The 16,307-nt window shown below is 33.2% G+C and overlaps 1 protein-coding gene and 1 long non-coding RNA gene across 3 annotated transcripts in view; one reads left to right on the top strand and one right to left on the bottom strand.

Moving 5' to 3' along the window:
* Positions 1-16,307, top strand: part of LOC117174134 (neo-calmodulin-like) — a 338,301-nt gene that overhangs the window by 144,317 nt on the left and 177,677 nt on the right. The window lies entirely within an intron of this gene.
* Positions 5,080-6,710, bottom strand: LOC117174137. The gene is made up of 4 exons (XR_004467264.1): positions 6,429-6,710; positions 5,931-6,301; positions 5,663-5,830; positions 5,080-5,546 (listed from the first exon to the last, which is right to left on the bottom strand). It is a non-coding gene; the product is annotated as an uncharacterized LOC117174137 (long non-coding RNA).

Here is a 16,307-nt window from a genome sequence, read left to right as displayed (position 1 = left end):
CTACAAAAAAAATGTCAAACTTTTCTCTCCCTGGGGCCCTCTGAGGGCTTGGGGCCCTAGGCTATAGCCTATTTTGCCTTTGCGTAAAGACGGCACTGTTTACTTCTCTTTTCCGCAACTTTTTTTTTAGTTCGCTTTTGCTCTGAGCGTGTCAGTTTATACACAGTGCCAAGTGTTATCTATAATATTCACTTGTTTTATACATTTTTTCTATAAAGCAAATGAATACTATATATAATACTTTACTCTATACAGTCGAACCTCGGACACTGTAGCTTTGGACACTGTCACACCTCGAACACTGTCATCTGCTGATTCGCGGACACTGTAAGAATCAGGTGATTAGCCCAGTGCCGTGGCATCCTCGAAGCCCCTTCTCGGAGATATGTAGTACATATGTACTTAGTTTTGCACAATAAGTTAAGTGAAAAGTGCACTTTAAATTTTTCCTAATTGAAATTTTATATCTTAACTTTACCGGGCTTTGAAGTGTCTGAAGTCGCTTACACTATCGGATGCGCAAGCAGTTAAGATAATGCAGGTTGTAGGTTAAATTAGATTGACGTTGCAGGTTTTTTATTGGTTTTGTACAATAATAATGTCATATATATTTATAAAGTTATTACACTAAATCTCTGTTTTGAACATTATTGAGGTAAGTGAAAACATCTTACCGAACACTGGGAAAAAATTTAATTTGTGTATAAAATATATCAATACATATTGCGAAAAAAATGTTGACTAATTGTAAGCAGATGTCTATGTTATCTTCAGAATTATGGTTAGTTATTTGTGTGCAAATAATAATTACATAATAAAGAAGAATAATACATACTTGTATTTCTATTCTTCTTTCATTTATTGTAAAATTAAAAAAAAAATTTGCCCGATAACATTAGTATACTATCAGGGGCACCTGAAAAACATCGTATTGATACGGTCCTGTAATTCGACGCCGATTGGCTAAGGGGTAAGACCACGTAAGCTTACAGTGTCCGATACACTCGATCCCGATGGTGACAGTGTCCGAGGGTCGACTGTATATATAAACTATATATAAATTTTCCGCTTGGGTTATTAATGTTAATTAATTGATTATTTAGAAATAATTACCAAATTAAATTAAGAATAACGACATTTGCAAATCAAAAACGATTCAGAATAATTATCGTCTTAAAGAATTTAATCGAGGTTTACAAAATCTAAATGATTGGAATATTCATTGAGAAATATATGACGTCCTGGAAAGGCACTTATCAAAAACAAGGTCCATACTTGTAAAGGAGTACTTATATGTTTCACCAGTATGTAATGTATCCTCCACATATCCTAGGCTTAGCAACATGCCTGGCTCTAATCCAAATAACCCCTATCCTCCCACTGAAACTATCAGATCCTGGTCCTCAGGCACTATAGATTACTCGCCATTATGTTATCACCCACTAAATTGTTTTATGGGTCTTATTCCTGTCTATATCAATTTGTAAATTGCATGGATTATTTACTTCGAGGATCAAAAAAGAAGCTACAAAAACTAATTATTACTATCACGCTTCATTTCACAAGTAGTATCATAGAAAAGTTTAATTGATATATTTAATTAGTCTATTAGGATCAAAAAACTAATAAAAAAATAAACAGACAGTTATGGTAGTAAAACGATTTGCATGCTGCGATTTAAAATAAATTTCAAAATTCTCCCGTGAGAAAGGACATACAACTGATTCTATTTCAAAAGCAATAAGGCTTGATGCGTTTGAAAGAACTAAAAGGCTTTCCATCAACTACATAACCGGTTGAAGGGGAGACGGTGTCGAGCAAAAACTATGGTTGTTGGCAGGTTGAGAAGGGGGGTCACTGGAAGTAACGTTACGAACTTAAATAAAGTTTCTTAAGTTTTCTTTAAATAAATTTGAACAGAGTGTACGAATTTTTCAAAAGCTGAGTTTGCGAAAACGACATATGATACAATAAACTTCTATTTGAAAAAATGTTCACATAAATTATATCTACAAACTTGTTAAAAATCACTGTACATGATAACGCATATTTCTTTTTTAAATCATGAAAAATAACATTGAAAATAAACAGACTAAGAGTATGAAAAACGGAACAAGATGCAATAATAAGTTTAATAACAAAATTTGTTTTATAGAATGCGCATTCTTTAAATTATAAAAACAAGATAATGAAAATATGTCTGTTTCAATATCAATGAATATTATGAATCTTGATAATATACATTTATTAAAAGGTTACACTTTTCAGGCCAATTGTGAATAAAAAATAATGCAAACTAAGGAGCAGATCTTAAATTAATTATCAGAAATAAAATTTCTAGTTTATTTTGCAATATCTGAATAAGCAGTCCCAGACCGAGGTACAAAAATAGATATAATATAAAGTTCATATAATAGAGTTGAATATAATTTTAGAAAGTTAGAATTGCAGACAAAATTCATAGAACCCAATAAAAAAGTTAATCTATTCATTTTTCCCGTCTTTTTCAGTGAAATATTAATCTCTGGTTTTAAAAAATCGTCTTTTTAGTTTGATATTCAAGTAGTTCGTTTATAGTTGAACTCTTTTGTTAAAAATACATTTTTCTAAGTTCTGTTATTTTGCTTGCAAATTCACCCGTTGGTTAAAAATTTAACTGTTCAATCGAAATGTGAACTATTACATATTTCGTTGATAATTAGGGTGACCATCTCGCCGGATCTGAGATTCAACCTCTGGTTCTCTGGGCGAACGCAAATTTCTCCGAACCACTGAGTTTTCTGCTGATGAGAGGAGATTGAAGAAACTGATTCATTCTAGTTTAGATTTCGATTTTTCCCCACTTTTATTTTAACCTTAGAAGTAATTATATGATAATGAGCGCTATCATTAATTTTAAAGTCACGCTTTATCCCCTACCCCCACACGGAAAAATCTCCGGGCGAGAGGACGGACCGAGGTGGTAACCTCGGTTTTGTTTCTGATTTCCGGCTCCAATTGAGCTACTCCTGACGTAAACAGTCAGTGGCACTTGAACCATTTGCGGTTGATGTTCCTGCATGGTAAAAAATATTTTTAGATTTTTTCTAATACGGAGACAAGAGTTGACCAAATATTTCCCGGAGATGAGGAAAAATTTTGCTGTTACACGTTGAAAAATTATTTTCCTGCTTCGGTACTTAAAACGTTTTCGGACCGTTGAGCATCTCGTTTAAAATGAGAGCTTTCTCTTGAATGATCGATCCAGATACTCTGTCTCTCGCTTCCTTAAACCATTCGAAGACAGAAGTATCTAAAAGCACATTATTATTATGCAACTATACATGCATAATTGAAACATCTTGAAAAATACTTGTCAACACTTGACAGTGTCAGATTACAAAAACCTGCAGTCATATTTATTCGCACTGCACAGCCGTTGCGTCGGAAACCGGATTGGTTACCGTAGGCGCACTTTCTTAAATAATTTAATTTGTCACAAATCGTTTGCAACAAATAATACTTGTAAAATTATTCCAAATATTTCTTTGATCTCGAAATTGACTTATAAAGTAAAAGGTAACGAACCCGATTTTCGACGCGACTCATGCGCAGTATAAAAAGATACAAAAACTAGGAGCACTGCAATCTCCCCTTCTACCCAACGCAAACAAGTGCCACACCCAGTTGAGAGTGAACTGACGCAGGGTCGTAACACATTTACCCACCTAGGCCGTTAGGGTACAGCGCTTTATAGTTATGCTACTAATGGCACATCTTCCACTTTCGGCCTCGCGGCTTATTTCACCCGAAACCGTGACGTGGCGCAAATTCTCGGAAGGCTCCAATAAAGGTGGTTAAAATTGAAGTTTAACTTACTGAGCTTAAAGATTTGTACTTTGTAAAAAAGATTTCGTTTGTTGCAAAAAATTTATATTTTTGTGTTGAGAATTCAACAATCAGGCTTAATATTCACTTTATTATTGTAAATTCATACATTTGCTTATATATTTAGCCATTTTGTTGCAGTATGAAACTATTGGGTTAAAAAGTTAACAATCCATTTAAAAATACAACTAGTTCGTGTAAAATTAACTTTTTTGTTGAAAAACCACGTATTTTTTTGAAAATTCGTGTTTCTTAGAAGAACAATCATATTCTTGGATAAGCAATTAATCCCTGGCTGAAAATAGTACTATTTTGTTATAAATTTATATTTTTGTTGCGGATTCAACTACAGAAGACTCTACGACACTTCTCGTTTTTGGGGGCTGTAAGGGAAGCGAACAGGAAGAGAACCTATTTCCTTTGTTTTGCGAGCTTTTTGGGTTGTGCAGTCTGATGCTTAAATAGAAAACCTTCAAAAGAAGAAAAGGATCTTTTTATTTGAAAATTCATTACAGTCTGAATTTCAAATTTGGCATATACATGTCATTCACATTTCTCTAAATAACGTAGCTTCAGTTCTGAGTTTCGAAATTTAAATTTGGTCAAAGTAGGTTACTTTAATGTAGAATTGGAAACAGATTGATTAATCTGTCAATGAATATTATCAAAGAGACCTGCGAATTATCCCGGAATTCACTCGATCAATCAAAACTGGAAGTACGCCAGTGTCGATCGTTGATGGAACACGGACGTGGAATAATTAACCAATAAGGAAACTAATTTTCCAACCATCAACCCACAGCTGGGTTTTACCCCATGTGGAGAGTTTCTCCACCAACTGGCTAAAAATCGATGTAAAAAAAGTTTTCTTTTGAGACGCACTTCTCACTTTGAAACTGAAAGATAATATTCCCATTCATAAATTTTCCTCTAATTATTCTCTCAAGTTAGTGGATTATCTATTTAAAAAGAAAGTGGTGTGATGAAATGCCTAAAAAAACTCACAATCATTGTTGTTGAAAAGCTGGTTGTTTTTTATTACTAGAGCTAGGTTATATCGTTCTCAAAAAGTATTTAAAATATAAAATGCAAAATTCTATTTTCCATTTAAAGCTGAAGCTACAAAATTTATGTATGAAATATTCAAAATGGATTTTTAATGTTTTATTAGGAACCTGGGTACAACATTATTCAAAGATCTTTAAATCCAATAAATACCGATTGGGAAGATTTTAAGTATTTATTTTGAAAATATGACAGAAACTCTGATTTGTTTTCTTCGAACCTAGGCAATTTTAAGGCATCATACATAGAGTTGAGTTTGCTCCTAACCTGCTTAGGATCCTCCAAACAATCAAAAGTACTATTCCAATGAGTTGGGAAAGGTGATTTTTGATATTTTCCTGTTATTTCAAAATAAGGTTCTGCTGCCTTTGGTGATCTTGATGTAAAATTCAAGATTTCAGAACATTTCCCGAATGCCGAATGATGCAATCTTGTATACTCAGAATTGTTGTTTTCTAAGAAATTTTTAGAGTCTGTAGCAGCTATCAGGTTTTAAGTGTGACAATCACAACGCTGGTGATCTGATAAATCCGAATTGAAGTCTCGTTCACTACTTTCAAGAATATCATAAATGGAATTCAACTTTACTTTATCTTCATCGTCATCACTGAGTTCTTAGAGAAAATAGAAATATGCAAAAAGTTTTTAGTAGCAGAAATTATGATAAGGATTATTTTCCTGATTCTTGAATGCTTCTTTTATATTTGTGTGACTTAGCAAAATATTTTACCATATTTGATCCATTGTTCGTAACAGTCTTCCTTATTTTCCGTTTGTTCTTGTCTACAAACTCAATACGGATTTCATTAATCAATTCAGTACTTTTATGATATGTGTGACTTCTTTCAGACCATCTACAAGATAATGCGACAACCTGTCTTCCTAAATCATTGTTGATCTGAAAACATATTTTCCATTAAACAATAATACTGAAAATCCTTAGTAGAACTTGCTTTTATTTATCTTTCTTATCCAGTGTACTGTAATACCCATCTAACCTCCTTTTGAGCTGCTACCTATATCTGCCGAAGTACATATGTATTTGTCCGACTGACTTTGTCCTATCATGACTTGTGTATGTGATGAATAAATTTCATTGGTCCGTATACCAAGTGTTTTTCTACTAATAATAGCCTTCATTTTGCTTGTTCCTAAACATTTAATCTGCTTACTGTACTGTTGTCTTACCAATGACCATTAATTAAACTTGTAGATGCTTCGTGTTCAAGAAAAACTTGGGAACTCACGGTTTGTATGATAAAATCAACAATCCAACGATCAGTGTTTAATTGTATTATGTCATTTTTCCACTACTTTCCATAACTGTAACAAGTTTTCGTTTTCTATGGTTTGTGCTAGTTTGGAGATCCTAAATTGGAAATTTAATGACTGCGGTACGAAAATATATTTAAATCTAATCTTTATTTAGAATAATGAAAATATTGAATTTTCAGGTTTAGATTATATACATATAAGCATACTGTTATTCTTCGTACCTTTAGGTGCTTTTAAAAATCGGTTGTGGCAGTCAGAGTATCGTCAAGGATTTTCTTGTAAATAACACATTCAGCATTGATATTTCCTTATTCATCACGTCTTTTTTCACATGGAAAAACTTTCCTTTCAAGATTAACCTCAAGACAGAACATCGCTCTTTTCAATTTTTTGAACTGTCACTGTAGAGTTCGTTGAAGATTGATTACCCTTTAGTCCATATTGGACCTGAATTTCACTATCAGATAAATACACGATTTAAAAAAAGATTGCATATACATCGACGAAAACTTAGCAAAAACACGAACGACTGAGTCTGGCTGCAAGAGCAGCAGGCATGGCAACCTACCATTACATGCATAAATGTATACCTTAATAATTAATACCTACATAATGCAGTGTTTAAAAAAACCCGTATAATAAAATTTGGACTCACAGTTACAATAGACCATTTGTACTGTTTGGATATTCATTTATGTATTACAGTCCGTTCTTTAAATATCTTTGTGCTTTTCGACGAGAACAGGGATTTTTTCATTAAAAAACAAATAATAATTTGAAGAAGACTCATATGAAATCTCATATTTCAAAGGAAATCGATTTTCTCAAAAAAATATTTTAAAATATTTAGATTATGTTAGTGTTTTTCGTCGGAAGTTGGTATTTTTTAAATCAAAAATTATATTTAAAACGAAATTTACATATTTTAACACTCTTAGGTTATGTTAGAGTTTCAATACACAAATCGATACTGTGCAATAAAGACAATTTTAATTTAAACAACATTCAGAATACATATATATAGTTTAATTTAAAAAAAAAGATTTAAATATTTAATAGCGGCAGCTTATGTAAGTGTTATATACTAAAAGTTGGTATTTGAAAACAAAATCATTATAATAATCACAGAAAGATTCAGAATGTTTTCAATAGTTTGGATCACGTTAGTGTTGTGCGTCTGAAATTGATATTTAAAATTTTCTTAAATTCAGTTCCAAAGAATGTTTTTTGCCAGAGATTGGCATTTTTTCTTATGACATGAATCTTCATCAATTATCAAAAATATTGTCCTTATTTTCTTATTGTTTTACATAATAGATGCTATTAAAATTTGGTATTATTATTGATTTTATATTTTGAATTAAGAATTGCGTAATGATTTACCAATTAAAATTTATTTTGAGATTGGAGATAATCGAGAAAATCGAGAGAAAATCTGTAGAAGGAACAGAGAGCTTTAACATTTCTGTTATTATTTTCTCTTTCAAATGGAGGTAATCTGAGGGATGAAAAACAGGGTAAAAAAATCTGTGCTTGTAGATTTTTAATGGAGATAGGGTCTAATCCTCTTTTCTGAAATCCAAAGTCGGCGAGTTTAAATCTAGCAGAAAGGAGAGCTAGTTGGAAATATAGAATGAAGAATGGAGAACAGAGGTTGGTGAAAGAAGTGGGTAAAAGAGGGCGCAACATGGTTGTGATCAATACTTCCCTATTCTGTTTCTGATAGGTTTGACAAAGATAGATAGTCTCGCGTAAAGCGGGATTTTTTTAAAAACATTTTACCTCCAGTAAATTATGTACATTGCAATGAGCGCTCCTTAAAAATACTCTATATTGAATTAATATAACTTAGAGAACACAAGATTATAGGCTTTTAAAATCTTGATTTGATACGTATTCAATTAAGTGGTATACACCTTCTAAATTATTCAAAAGAACCGAGTTTTTCCGGTTTCAAGAAAATTGTGTTTAATAATTGCAATGCCCTAAAAATCAATAGAGCTAATGATCTTCAACAGGCCAAATTTCTTTTCTTTAAACCATGCAATCCTATTCACTCTATGCGTTGAGTTCTGATATTGTAGTCTACTAAGGAAATTTTTGTAAACTTTAGAACAAAAGAATTATTTTTTATAAAAAAGTCTTGTAAATACAATATACTTCTAGATAGCAAAGTAAATAATAAAGAGTTAAATAAAGAGAGGTTCATTTTTGTCTGCTAAATTTACTTTCAACTTTTTATACCTATGTTTTCTATCCTTTTGACTCTTTTTTTGAGTGCACTGTTTTTAGAATATCACAGTGAAAATCGCTGACATTCGAGAGGTTCATTTCCGGTTCTGGTTCCAATTGCATCCTGGACAAGGTATCAGTAAATTTACATGGTTGCTACAGAAAGTTATTAATGAGACACACTCGTTATTGCGAAGCGTTTATTCGGGGCATTAATGATCGAGTCACAAAGGCAATAGAAATCAGAATTTCAAAGCAAAATGGCAAATTCAATTTCATTTCTTTATACTGAAACTTACATATACATGTAAACGTCACTAAAATGCTTCTATTGGAAGCTATCTACAAATAAATAAGAATTATTTACTATATTAAATAAATCTTCTTAAACCTTAACCCCGTAACTGGTCATCAAAAATAATTGTAGCTTCAACGTGTCACCATTCTAAAATTGCTTAATTTTTAAGTGTATGCATAACTACGAAAGCTGGTGGATCTACATTTAATGTTTCGATGTATAAAAGCTATTCTCAAATTTTAATTCTTACATTTTTTAAATCTCTAATTCTGAGCACTTTAAAGTTAAAAATATTTAATTTTGAGTATTTATATTGTTTGATGTAGACCGCCTCCAGTAATAGACTTTTATCATTTTTAATATTTTTAATAGGTTTTAATTTCAAGCTTTCAAAATTTAATGTTTTTCAACATGGACCGACTTAAGATGACATTTTTTGTTTTTAACGGATGGTATGTACGAATCGCCTGCCAGTACTTCAAAAAAAGATCTAGCCGTAGATTTTTCAACTTTCAATTTTCAGTTGATAAGGAAACTGAACCAATACTGAGAGGGCTCTTATTGTTTTAGGCCGAAGATCAAATTCTTCAGATTTTCTTAATTTTTGCATGCACGCTTAATTTGTATTATTCAGATGCCTAGTAAACACTCATTTAATGACGAATACTTGAAAAAAAGAAATATTATTTAACCTTTCGTTTTCAAGAAATTATCTGTTTCATCGACAAATGGATCCTCCACCCTATATCTTATATAAAAAGAATTATTTCTTTCTAACCTTTTATAAAATATCATATATCCGCCTAAAACTTGATTTTCTTGAATTTCATTTTAGACAAAAAAAATGTGCAAATTTAATATTCTACGCTGTTCGACATGATTTATTGATCATGAGAAGAATACTTTTATTTTGTAGAAGAATGTGCTATTTTTCATTATAAGAACAAATGTATTCAAAAACACATACGTTATTATTATTATTATTATTATTATTATTATTATTATTATTTATGCACTGAAAGAAATAGTTTGAGGTTAATGGCAATCCGAGTTTGCTTGAAAATTTCTAACTGAATTAGAAAGAAAATTGTACTGGCTCAGCCATATGAATTTCAGATTTATAACCTGCATATAAAAAAATCACCAAGCCTATTATGACAAGGCAAGTTTGTTTGACTGAAATGATAATTGGGAAAAGTGCAATATTAGATATATGATTGAAATATCAAAATATTATAGAGTAGGTACAAGAATGATATGCCTCGGTTATATTTCAGTTTTTTTTCTTTATACTGCAAGCTAGGTTAGCCGCGAGGCTTTAGGCATTAGGAATGCGAAACATATAGGGTTTCAAACCCGCGGCAAATAAAAATTTTCATAACGTGAGATTATAGATAGTGTAGTGATTGTGTAATACCAAATAATTGTGTGCTCGCACATGTGAACAAATATTAAAGTATAAAGTAATAATATAATAATACAAAACATTAATTTTTTTTCGGCGAAAAGTTGGTTTTAAAACTTCTTCGATATAGACTGTGTTTTAGCTAGAATTTTAGATTTTATAGAACTATTTTACGTTTTTCGTATATCCTACCTTTCTATCTAGGTTACGTCACCCCGGCCTTTAAATTTTATAGAACTTTATACCACAGTTCGTTGAATAGTTTAACGCAATGTAAAACAAAGACGATTTATATTTTTTTCTGTGTATCTTTGAAACATACTTTTCAACTAAATCATAGTTTTATATTATCAATAATAACAAAAGTACAACAAAATCTAATTTTTTAATTAATTATAACTCCACTGCAGTATGGAGGATGCATCCTCATTAGCATTTTATATCAGCTGAGAGCGGTGCGTATGGTTGATTTACCCCAACCAAATTCTGTTTGACGCAGCCGTAAAAATTCTTTCTACAACAACCATCTTATGTTTAGAAATATCTATTAGAACAGATGACTGAAGCAGTAATATTGCTTCAGTAATTATGGTATGGGTAAAAGACGAAAACCGTATCGCTGTAGTTGAGCGAGCAATACATTATGGTTGGAATAACCAAAATTATGCGTGTATCGTCGAATTGTTTTTTTCAGTGTGTTTTTGAATTATTTGTATTTCTTTTTATTATTCTAATATTTTTATGATATTATGTACTTATATGTTGGGATAATTAATTTATTTAATACTTTTGATTCTTATTTAATTTCAATTTACTACACATTGGTAGCCTAAAAGTATAAATCTTTTAGATAGTTAAAAATATCGGTGCATCATTCTCTCAAATCCATTAATATTTTTAATTTCTAATGATATAATTTGACAAGCTTCAAATTTGAAATTATGAAATTCATGGATAGTAGAAACCTATTTATAAATAATTTTTTCAACCTCTTCATAAAATGTTGTCCTTAATAGATTCTTTCTCCTTTGTAACTCTCCTCTTTGAGTATCGTATAACGTTTCAAGATTGAAATTAGTAGACTGATTGAAAGCTTTTGGCTTTGTCCTTAGATCTATTGTATACCATGTCCTTTAAAAAAAATAAGGAAAATTAATTTTTTTCTTCGTCAGAAAATGAACAGTTTTTTACTTAAATTCAGATCAATCAGTCCGGAAATATCCCTTTTTCGCTACATTTTTTTATCAAGGAATTAATATTAATTCAGTAAATATCTTACGGTTCAGCTTAAGTCATAATAGAAAAAAAATTAATAAGTTTTTAGTTACTTTTCTATTTTAATATATTTAAGATTATGCATGCTCAGTTACTTTCGGAACACCTAAATCACCATTAATTACTGTCAGCTCCGCGCAAGTATTAACTCGACTTTTGGGATCTCAAAAACTTTCGTAATCATGAAACAACGCTGTCATGCAAGAGATTCTCGTGTATGCTGCGCTGAGAAACTAATCAGTTAAGCGGTTTCGTAAGGGAAGATTAATTTCGTGCTTCCATCCGCCTTTATTTCCAATAAAATTCAATAAATTAAAAATAAATCGAAATTTATTTAATTTAACCAAATATTATTAGTTAAACAACTTGAAAAGGGCTTTGCGCTGAAAAATGCTTATTTTATTGGCTATCTAGTTATGTATCACTACTTTTCAAATATTTTTTATAATCGTGAAGTAATAAAATAAAAAATCTTGAGAAAGAATGCAATTTTTGAACAATTGTTGCTTTATTTCTTTCCAAAATGTTTTTTTTCTTTAACGATGAGGTCGACCGATTAATCCCATTTTAATGGCCATGAAAATGTCAGAATATGTAACTTACATCTTTCACCTATACATGTGAAACTGATAAGTGCAGTGTACCAATTTTAGTTTCATCAGTGTGAGTCACCATAATAGTAGCTGTTTATGCGTGACTAGGCATTGTTAACCTAAACAGTTTTCGGCGCCATTGCTACGTACTGACTCTGTTTGTATGATTGATATATGATAATGTACGAACGTGAACGCAATATTAGCACATAATTAAGCCTTGTTTAGCTAAAACTTACTAGAGCATAGAGGTGTCAATAGCCAAGTCTAAAAGTTTTAATTTTATTTTACACTTTACTAAATTCTATCATTCACAACTAAAAACCTAAAATTTAGTATTTAACATTAAAGCGTATTAAAATAACATAATTATTGAAATTATAAGCCTACTCCTTTAATTCCATTTCCATTCATTCGCATAAAAATATAAATTAGTAGAAAACTTGTGAAATACTTATATTGCAATAGTGTGCAGTAGTTTACCAGTGGATTTAGTATGCATTTATAATAATAATAATAATAATAATAATAATAATAATAATAATAATTGGTTAGACACTCGGACTTCACCTCAGAGGTCCGGGGTTCGATCCCTGACCCGGTACCTCTAGAAATTTTTCAATGTACCTTTACTGGGGTTCTGGTGGTTCGGAACCCACTTTAAGCTGTAGGTCCTCCCATCGTGTACTTGACTGCAACCCAGTCCGTCAATGATGGGGTAAAAACCAAGCTTTGTCCAATATGTCTGGGCAGAGTGCTCTGATCAGATCACTTGACTTCATTATTTTACTAGAGTTCAGATATGTGGAACCAACATTGAGGCATTCTCTTCCCAAAATGAACATCACAAATCATCTGCTTACACTAATAGCACATCTCGACAGTAAGGTTTTACCTACGTATTTTAACGTAGCACAAAATGCGTTAGAGGTGCAAACTCTTGTATACTGTGCAGCTGTAGCAACCGTTAGAACGTTGGGCCGAAAAACTAGGCCTGCAAATGCAGTTTTTGTTCCAGCAAGGGATCGAGATCCACCATGAAAGATCAGGTTGGATATGGATGTCAGCAAAGTAAGGTGCAAGTTGGGTCGATTAACTCAATATAAAAAAGGGAAGAGAACCAGAAAGCTGATGAACCATGTTACTAAAACCATCCACCCTCGGCACATCGAGACAGTAACACCAGCAATATTGGATGAAATTTTAGACTCTCAACGACAGAGACTTGATGTTTTTACTGCCAGACTGCCCTGGTACAAGAAAAGTAATGCACGAAGGCAACAAAACCAAAACTTTCAGACAGATGAAAGAAGGTTCTATCGTGAACTGAGGGTAAAGCCAAATAACCACCAAGGCACCGAAATCCCTCAATTGGAAGATATGCCTAACTACTGGTCGGGCGTTTTGGGAAAAATGAACAGATGCAATTTGGACACTGCGTGTTTCAAACTGGAGGAAGCAAAGGCATCTTGCATTGGCAAGGTGTTTTTCAAAAGGTCATTGAGCACCCAGATTTGATGCCAGGTTTTATGCTCCAAGGTACTACGTATATGATACCAAAACAACCAGACGCTCAAAAACCATCTGACTTTCAACCGATAGCCTGTCTTCTAACAATTTATAAATGTCTTACAGCTATCATTGCAGATAAGGTATATTCTCATTGTGACAAGAATGACATTCTTACAGAAGAACAAAAAGGATGTTGTAAAAACTCACGAGGCTGTAAAGATCTAGTCACTATAGGCGCTGTTGCCATGACTCAAGATCGTAAGCATCAAAGGAACTTACAAATGGCATACATTGACTACAAGCAATTATTTCCTTCCGTTCCGCATGATTATTTGCTTGAAGTCTTAAAACTTTACAAAATCTGTCCACGCATTATTGACTCTCTAAGCCATGCGATGAGGCTCTGGGGTACAAGAATCAAGTATTTTGATCATGGACAACCAAGGATAACTGGATCAATACGCTTTACGATGGTTATATTTTAAGAAGACTCCTTCAGCGCACTATGGTTCTGTTTAGCATTGAATCCATTGAACAAAACACTAAACAGCATGTCTCATGGGTTCAGAATTCATGATAATGAGGATGGTCATCAAGTGACCCATTATTTAATCAGAGGGGAATTAGGGACCGCAGAGTTGGAGAACGAGTTCGAAAATGACATCGAGGCAATGGCTGCAGGCGAATTATATAAATATCTGGGTATTCTTGAATCTAAGGGTATTCAACATACGATAGTTAAGACAAGCCTAATGACTGCCTTTACTACGAGACTCAGATTAATTATGAAGAGTTTTCTCAACTTGGCAAACAAAATCAGGGCGATCAACACATATGCCATCCCTGTCCTCACTTACTTCTTCGGGCTCATAAAATGGTCCAACACCGACCTTGAAAAGTTAAACAGAATTGTTCGCGTAGAAATGACGAAGCACCGAATACATCACAGAAATTCAGCAATTGAAAGGGTAGTTCTACTACGATATTTAGGGGGTAGGGGCGTTGTAGATGTGAAAAAACTGTGTGAGTCACAAGTTATACAGTTACGAGACTATTTTAACAACAAACGAAATGTTGCGCTTTACAAAACCATCTGTCAAGCGGATCTTGAATACACGCCCTTAAATTTGTCCTCAGATGGGGCCTTGAATATCAGGGCAGAAACCATAGAGGAATTAGAAATACAATGGAGGCAGAAAGCCATCCATGGCGAGCACCCCAACACGTTAGATCAAAGTGAAGTGGATAGTGAGGCATCTAATATTTGGCTAAGAAAGGGTGTTCTGTATCCAGAGACGGAAGGATTCGTTATTGCAATACAGGACAAGGTTGTCCGCACCAGGAATTATCGCAAACACGTGTTACATCAAGACGTGGTTGACCGATTCCGATTATGTGGAGATACCAACGAATTCATCGAGCACATTATTGATGGCTGTCGCATAATGGCTCAGAGAGAATATATGCACAGACATAATGATGTAGCGGGCATTATACATCAACAACTTGCCCTAAACCTAGGACTCTTAAAAGAATGGGTGCCCTTCTATAGATACATACGAATGCCCGTTTTAGAAAGCGAAGATTACATCTTATATTGGGATGTTACTATCCAAACGGATCATTACATCCGCGACAATCGATCTGACATCGTGATGCGAGAAAAAAAAGGTGGAAGAGTCTACATCATCGACACTGCTTGTCCACTTAACCGAAATTTGCAGTCAACCTATACAACCAGGATCCACAAGTATAGCGAGTTAAGGCATGAAGTAAAGACCATATAGAGGAATGTGAATCATGCATCCATTCATCCCATTGTGATTTCGGCTACAGGCAATGTGTACGCAAGATGCACTGAACATCTTGAACATTTAGGAGTCAGTACGGTATTGGCAGTAGCTCAGAAGGCGGTTTTATTAAGCACCTGTCGCATTGTAAGAAACTTTCTTGATCATCAGGAAGCGAGCGACTAAAACCCCGTGGAGTGACAGATGGTAGCTCTAAGAAAGCATGCAGAGGTAACTGTTGTTACCTCCAAAACTCGTGACCGCTCGTAATTGTATACCTACAACATCATCGCAGGAGATTTCAACCAGCGTATTAAATTATTTGAATCAAATTATAACATTCTAATCTCATCAGTCAATTGACTTAGTCCGTGGCTATGATGTATCACCGGGTTAACCCGAGTAAAAGTTTAATAAAAACACATAATAATAGTAGAAGTATAAGTAATAGTATAAGAGCCTCGGTGGTTCAGTTGGTTAGACATTCGGACTTCAGTTCAGAGGTCCGGGGTTCGATCCCTGAGCCGGTACCTCTGGATTTTTTTCAATGCACCTTTACCGAGGTTCTGGTGGTTCGGAACCCACCTTAAGCTGTAGGTCCCACCAAGCATTGTCCAATATGTCTGGGCAGACTGCTCTCATCTGATCACTTGATTGAATTATAAAAATGCATCCGTGACTGATGATATATACTGGGACAGCCCCGTGCCTTCGACATGTTGGGCAGTATAAGCCTGTGACAACATTTCAACACTGAAATTTTTTTACTAAGTTTAACTAGTAGATGAATTTTTCCTCATTGAATTATCAGAATTTGACCGTAAATTAATTAAATTCTTATTACTATGAATTGTATGATTGAAAAAATGAAAAAGTAATTAAATCAAAGAAATTATCGTACTTAATATGTCCCATAAAATGTTTCTTCAATACACAGAATAGTATATTGCACAAAAAGGGGCGAAAGACGACAATTGCACGAGCGTGAAGCTAGC

Source organism: Belonocnema kinseyi, chromosome 6, assembly GCF_010883055.1.
Source record: "Belonocnema kinseyi isolate 2016_QV_RU_SX_M_011 chromosome 6, B_treatae_v1, whole genome shotgun sequence".
Lineage (NCBI taxonomy): Eukaryota > Metazoa > Arthropoda > Insecta > Hymenoptera > Cynipidae > Belonocnema > Belonocnema kinseyi.
This window is presented reverse-complemented; position numbering and strand designations above follow the sequence as displayed.